We start from the raw sequence: 7737 nt of genomic DNA, 5'->3' as shown, positions 1-7737 counted from the left end.
TAACCAACTTTTGAATTCAAACACCTCCCTTATCTTAACCAAAGAAGATAAGATAAGACGATCCCCATCACCTATAAATAAGGGGACCCAAGTCCCTCCAGGTATTCATTCATTCCTCACACTTTCTACCTCTTAGATCCATTCTGACTTGAGCATCGGAGTGTCTTTACAGGCACCTCCCCTCCGCTCCGCTCGGATAGTCCGACATCCGCCTCGACTCGCAGATTCTCAATCCTCATCTCAACCCGTACCAGAGTCCTCTTGTACACATTTGAAAGGAACATGGGAGCACACAAGTAAGTATATATATATATATATATATAATTAGACTTGATTATAAATATTACTTGATCACTTAACATTTCTGTTAAAAATATAAATATATACTAATTTTGAAAAAAAACAAATATAAATTTTTTATTTATATTTTTACAAATTGGTAAATAAATATAATATAAAAGTAAACACGAAATATATTCTTTTTAAGATAGAATTAAAAAAGTATTCTTTTTTTTAGTTATAAGATTTTGTTCCAAAAATTTGAAGAGGTTTTAATGAGCCTCTCCTACTTACATATTCACAATGAAGGTTCATTAATACAAATTTTTTCTTTTCTCTAAATTCTTATTATTATATTGTCACCACTCAGTGACTTTCTATTATATCACAATGAAAATTTTAAACAGGGTAAATTATCGTATCAAATACGTAAGATTTAGACTGAACTATGATTCTAAAAATCGAATTGGACTAGTGAGTTTAATCGGATTAATGAGAATTGAGCAAATTATTATCATATCACAAAATTTCTATATATACGTAAGTATTTGAACTTACATAGTTGAATGTTATAAATTCTATTTTTCTTTTTTTATGTCGTTTTTTTTTCTAAAATATGTAACCGGTGTTCAGAAGTATTTTTTTAATAAAAAAAAGATATTTAATTAAATTAAGAAATAAATTTCGATTAAAAATAGAAAATTAAAAACACATCAAATTTATTTTCAAAATTTAAATGAACATCAATTAAACCTAAAATTAAACTGAAATTAATTCAAATTTAAACCTCAAGTAAACTATATTTTTCAAGCCATTTTTGTTTTAAAAATTATAACTGAAAATTCAGGGATATTTTTCTAATAGAAAAGATACGAAACTAAAATCATCAACCAAGATATTCTAATTAAAAACAAAAGAAGTAAATAAAAGTTAAGAGGAATTACTCGGTATTACTTGGTCATTTACAAACCGTGCTAAGCTCGTCTGTGTTTGTAACATAGGTTCAGTTTCGTTGTCCAAATTTACAGTCGGTAGTCTAAGCAAAAAATAAATATTATTTAGTAATTTCAAATAAATTACGTGACACTTTAAGAAAAGTTAGCAGAGAAAGAAAATAAACTTTATATAAAAAACTTAATCTTACGTTTGTGATAAATCATATCGCGTGTTCGTCGAGTTACGGTCATCCGGAGCAACATTTTATTTTTTCAGTGCCATCATTTTTTCAAGATGAACCATAATTAAAAAAATAAATAAACCAAAATTATTTTAGATTTGAACAAGCAGTCAAATAGAGTCAATCATCAACAAAAACAAATCGAATGTGTACTGGTGACAAATATCAGAGCTGTAACTAACTTAACAAGCACACATGAACAATTTTCAGCAAATCCAAGTGAAACTAAATCAAATAAATCTCAAATTAACGTAGAAATGAACTGAAAATAATGATTTCCGAATCTTAGTCGTTTTCGGATTCAGTTTTGCTTTTCAAATCTTCCAAAACAATATTCCTTTTTTTGGTTTGTTTTTTCGCCATCCTTTGTGGTTGTTTTCTTTTCTTTGGCGGTGTTTTCTTGATTTTTCTTCTTCTCTACAACACATACAAAATTTTTTGTTAAAATAACAACCTAAACTTTAAATAAATAGATAGTTTTTTTATAAGCGATGGTGAGAAGTATACTCAGATTTAGAAAAACATTCTTCTTCCAAAGACGAATGCAAGACGACAATTTTCTTCTTTTTTTTTCGTCTCCTTTTCCTTATTTTCCCCTTCTTTTCTTCTATCTCTCATCCCCTCAATTATGCTATTTTCACAAGTCTCTAAAACATAAACTTATTTAGTTAGTACAGCATTTTAGAAGTATCTAAACCGAAATTTCAAGAGATTCTTTTTGTTCACCATTTCATTAGTTGTTTCCAAAGCAATCCACTCGAACAGCCTCCTCCGTGTCCAGTACGCCACCATAGTGGCCCGGGAGCATCATCTGCTTCTGGTTGAGGAAACTTTATTTCATGAAAATATATTAACATTAAAACAAAGACACAACCATCATCCGAAAATTTCATTCCTGCTCTTTGGGTTTTGATCCCCTTGATCAGGAAGCTCAGGACATGACATGCCCAATTCCATCGTCGGATCGTCTCCACATGAAGGGCAAGCGGCTTATGGACCTGTGAGACTGTGCTTACTATTGTCGGTAGCAAGAAGCATTTTTGGACGAAGATGACGGAAGTCTTCTTGAATTTTAGCAAGTTCTCCTCCCCTTCAACACTCATATCAATCACAGATTTTGTCAAAGATGCCAAAGTAGCACCTTTGAAGCTGTCAACAATCTCCTTCTGTTCCCCACTCAATTTGCTACATGTAACTTTTTCAGAAAAATGATCCCCTATAATATTTTAATATAAACAAATCAGTCAAAAAGGCTTAGTTTATTTTCTATATTCAAAACGAATCCCAAAAAACCAAACAATGAACCGAAATAACTTAAGTGTAACACCCTAATATTCAAATCCTTATACTCGAGTCATAAGTCAATAATAATACAGTGGTACGACTCTTAGGTGGATTTTTAATATATAGTTATAAGTAAAATTGAAAGGAGTATTAATCGAGAAGCCTAAAATTGAGTAAAATAAAATCGCGAAGTCGTATCCCTCACGTTTCGAAAACTTAAAAATAAAGCGTGAAGTCGAACGCGATATACAGATAAAGGCATAAAGGAGATTAAGAGAAGGACAGTATATAGATATATAACATAAGTAAATAGCTAGCCACTATTGCGACCTGCGAAGTTTAGGCCGGCTAGGGTACAGCATAACAGTAGTTGACAATAGTATCTCCTAATCTCTCCCAAAAGAAACATAAGAGCCTCTATAGGCAAGTTCAAAAGAGTTCAATACATAATATAAGCTTTTCAAAATAAAGGTGGAGAGATTCTAAGAAAAAATATAAAGTAGAGAGTATAAAGATCTTCGTCATCTCTCAAATGAACCACGGCTCACTTCTGAGTACCAGGACCTATATCTGAAAAACAAGAGATATATACCGAATGAGAACCCCCGACCCATGGGTTCCCATTGCGGTAAAAGTGTCAAATAAATACAATGCACTGTAATAAAAACTCACTAAGCATCCTAAACTTCCTTTCACCCAGTATTCCTCCTATGTTCTCGTTAATCCATAAATAGACAATTTTCATAAGGGAATGCTAAATCTTATTTATATTCCTCATGCCTCCCAACTTTCTAACTCCCTGACAATTCACAGTCAGAATTATAAACGAAAACCATTCCCAGCCATACTGTCTCAGCAATTCTATATCGTTACCTCATATCCTCACTTGGAGCAAGTGAAATCACTTCACTACGTCTACTCAGGGAACTCAAATACCTCATTCAATAATCATCATCATTATTCAATTACATCATCAACTCATCTCATCAAGGACAACCCTCAACGTCAACCGACACTAGCATGAGGGACCTCTCAGTTGTACAAACACAAGTAATACAGACAAGTAATACACAATAAGGTACAAGTAAAACAAGTAGCACATAATCAGGTAACATAGCATATATGATATAACAATCCAAAATAATTAGGCAAATCCAAACAATTCAAACATATGCAAATGATGTATGCCTACCCTATGGCTGATGAGTCTCATCTACCGGTTATAGAGCCAACCCAACAAGTCCTGGTAGCTAACCATTGGACTGTCTCTCTGTCGTGCATCCCCAACTCGAGTTATTCTCAATCATAATCATAATCATACAACACCCACATTGGTGTTTATCCACGGGGATGAGCTCATTCGGAACTTTCACAGTGTCCGGCCACACTTACGACATAGGGTCAGTAGAGTATCGGGTCTCAACCTGGAGCACGTGGTGGCTAGTCACTGCTTTCATCCAGGAAAACTTGTATCTCAGATAATCATTTCACATTCATCCATAACATGCCATAATCATTCATCGTGACCATATCGTTATTTATACATCACATAATTGCACATTTTATACATCACTCATCATAACCCGGGGCAAGTGTGGTGAAACCACAACCCTTGCATCCACCCAAGGAGCCTCTATACTAACCAACCTAGAGCAAGTGGGACACAACCACAACCCTTGCATCTACCTAGGAGGTACATTCTCATATGCCCAGGAGGAACCAATGAGGGATCTTAACCTCCCACCATCTCGCTGGGGGCGATTTTTCAATACCAGAAGGAACAAGGAAGGGGATCCTCACCTTCCTTCATCTCTCTGGGGTCGCACTTTTGAGAAAGAGAGCTTAAGATAAAACAATCATTCAAAGCCATATTTTCATTTTCAGTCGTAAATCAATATTTATTATAGGTATCCGGCTCATAACATAACCCATAACCAGCCAATAATCATTATTAAATACAGCCCTTTGGCTCACGCATACACTGCACTTGCATCATCACCCTCAGCAACTCATACAGTCATCATTAATCATAATTCATCATTACTCTCCCTTTACTTCACCCTCAAGCTACCACTCTTCCTAGTCCCTTCTCATTTCTAGGCCTACTATAAGGCTTTAAGATTTATAGGGTGAGAATGGAGGCTTAAAAGTCTGAAATTTGGCTTTAAAAACTCAAAATCAACTTTTGTTGAAAAAAGGGTCACGCGTGCGCGTTGTTTATGCGCACGCATGGAAAGCGGAAAAGGAAGTGACGCGTGAGAGTCGTTCATGCACATGCATGGGAAGCAGAAAAGGTAGCGCGATGCGTGCGTGTCAGTGACGCATACGCGTGGGTGCGTTTGACGCGCACGCGTGGGTGCATTTTGTGCTCCTCGCACAAACCCAGCACAGTACCAGCACAACTCTTTGAATTTTCTACTAGGCACTTGCATCAATGTAGCGACGCGTACACATCGGCCAGGTACACGCATGAGAGAGTAAAAATCGTGAGTGACGCGTGCACGTCGGCCATGCGTGCGCGTCGGAGTACGTTTTACCAAAAATTTTACTAAGTCAAAAAGCTGCAAAATTACATTTTTAAACCCCAAACTTCCGACACACATAACTTCTTCCACGAAATTCTTTTTTCAACAATTTCTAAACCGTTAGAAAGATCGTTGAATAAACTTTCATAAAAATTTAATTTTGAAGAATTCCAAACTCCGTAGACCGAGTTACAGACTGCCAAAATTGGTCAAAAATCAGTTTTTACCCAAAAATAAAAATCACCAATTTTGCCATTGTTCACAAGCAAAATTCATTTCCACTCATCCAAATGATCACAACTCAACCACATTCACATAATTACACTCAACCAAAACCAAACCTACCTCATCTACACAATTTCATCCAAAACTATCAAATTCCACACCTCAATTCCTCAAACCTTATTATTCAATAATCAAACCAATTATTCACACATTCAATATCTAAAATCCATCAAATCTCTTATATCATCACACAATACACACATCAACTTATCTTCCTTACCTCTTTCTGGCCTCCGGCCCAAATTTACAATTTAAATGCATATTCCACAAACCAATATTCATTATCCAATTCATCAAATTCTCAACACACCAAACATACAATTCATACAATTCACAACCCAATAATTAATTTACATTACATATCAACTATGCATATTAGTACCAACCATTTACACAATCCAAACTTAATCCCAGGGGCATCCAGCCTAGGAATTCTCATCACACTACACGGTACTTAAATGAAACTTAAACTATACCTCTTGTAGCCAAAATAATTGAGCTTCTTCTTGAGAGCCTCCATCAACCCATAACGCCAAGCCTCACCAAGGCCCCACAAGCAATATCAATCTTCCAATTATGCACCAAAATCACCCAATACTCTAACATAATCAATTTTCACACTTATAATCAACTTAGGGTTCATGAAATTGATAAATTACAAAGATTAGGGGGTTCTTTATCTTAACCCATAAAATTGTTTGATGGAACTCACCAATGGCTCATACTAGAGCACTGCTAAACAACCAAAATCACAAGATTTTCTTAAAACCAAAACCAAATTCGAATTTCAAGAGAAAAACGAAAACTAGACAGAGGACAGTGAAATACTCACCACAAAACTTAGATAAAATTATAGAGGATGCAAAGAGCAACGCGTGCCCACAAACAGCTCGTCAATCGGAGTTCCGGAGACAAAGTTATGATGATTTGAAGTTTGATGAAGTTAGGATTTTCTCTCTTCTTCCTCTCTTCTCCATTTCAGCGCCCCTACCCTCTTCCTTTAGGGTAAATGAGCTGAGATGCTCGTAACTAATATTATATATGTTGGGTCTTGGGCTCACTTGGGCCCGGTTCACTTGGTTTAGTCCGCTGGCCCAATTTTGGGCTAAACCCTTTAAGATTAGAGATTTAAATCGTATTTTAAATATTTCTATCTTTCCAAATTATAAATTCTTATTTCTTAACATTATTCACTTTTAATTAATTTTTGTAGCCACAGTAGCGGACAGATCTCAGTCGGTATTGCCGGTCAAATTTCCAGTGCGTATTTTTTATTCAGAAAACTATGTTTTTCGACTCAGAAAAATTCACTAAGTCCAAATATCATATTTAAATTATTAAATTTTGATTGCTAAATTTTCTAACCATATTTACTCTTATTTAATTTATTATTTAATTAATTAAGATTTGACTGGATTTTATATTAAGGAATAACAAAAAGATCAAAAAAGAAAAATACAAATGTAAAAGATGAAAAATATAATACCGCCAAAATTTATGCCCAGCGTATCTCTTATCTTGGCAGGGGTTATGTAGATTTTGTCATAGAGAGTATCCAAACATCCATGATAGACATCAAAACAACGAATCAATTTTCTCAAGAACTTGTTAGAGAAGTTCAATTCCGAAAAATGTCCCAGTGTACCGAATCTCATTTGTTCAACAATAGTTTTCTTTTCTATACTCAATTCTTTGAATACCCTAGCTATAGATTTTGTTAAGCATCTCAGATCGTGATTTTTCTGCAAGAATTTGAAATATTATGTTATGCTATTTTTATAATACAAAAATAGAGTTGATTTAATGTGTATATGCTTACATTATAATGCGGCTTTTTCTTTTTTGTGACGGTCATCTTTTTCATTTTTGCTATAAGAAACAAAAAATTTGGTCAATACTTAATAGGTGAACCTCACTCAATTCAGAAATGAACTAAATTTGGTTCTGATTTGGTGAATACTTAATAGTAGTATCAAGTGAACTTAACTCAATTCACAAATGAACCAAATTCAGTTCAGATTTGAACTAAAAGTGATAAACATTCAATCAATAAGAAAAGCATATTTTAATTCATTTCTGCATGCAAATGAACTCAATTAAACTAAGAGATGAACCAACTTTCTTAATGAATAACAGGTTTGGTGAATACATAAAAGTAGTATCAAGTGAGCTTAACTCAATTCACGA

Source organism: Arachis stenosperma, chromosome 3 (assembly GCF_014773155.1).
Source record: "Arachis stenosperma cultivar V10309 chromosome 3, arast.V10309.gnm1.PFL2, whole genome shotgun sequence".
NCBI classification, from domain to species: domain Eukaryota; kingdom Viridiplantae; phylum Streptophyta; class Magnoliopsida; order Fabales; family Fabaceae; genus Arachis; species Arachis stenosperma.
The sequence above is the reverse complement of the archived record's forward strand: the minus strand, read 5'-3'. Positions refer to the sequence as shown.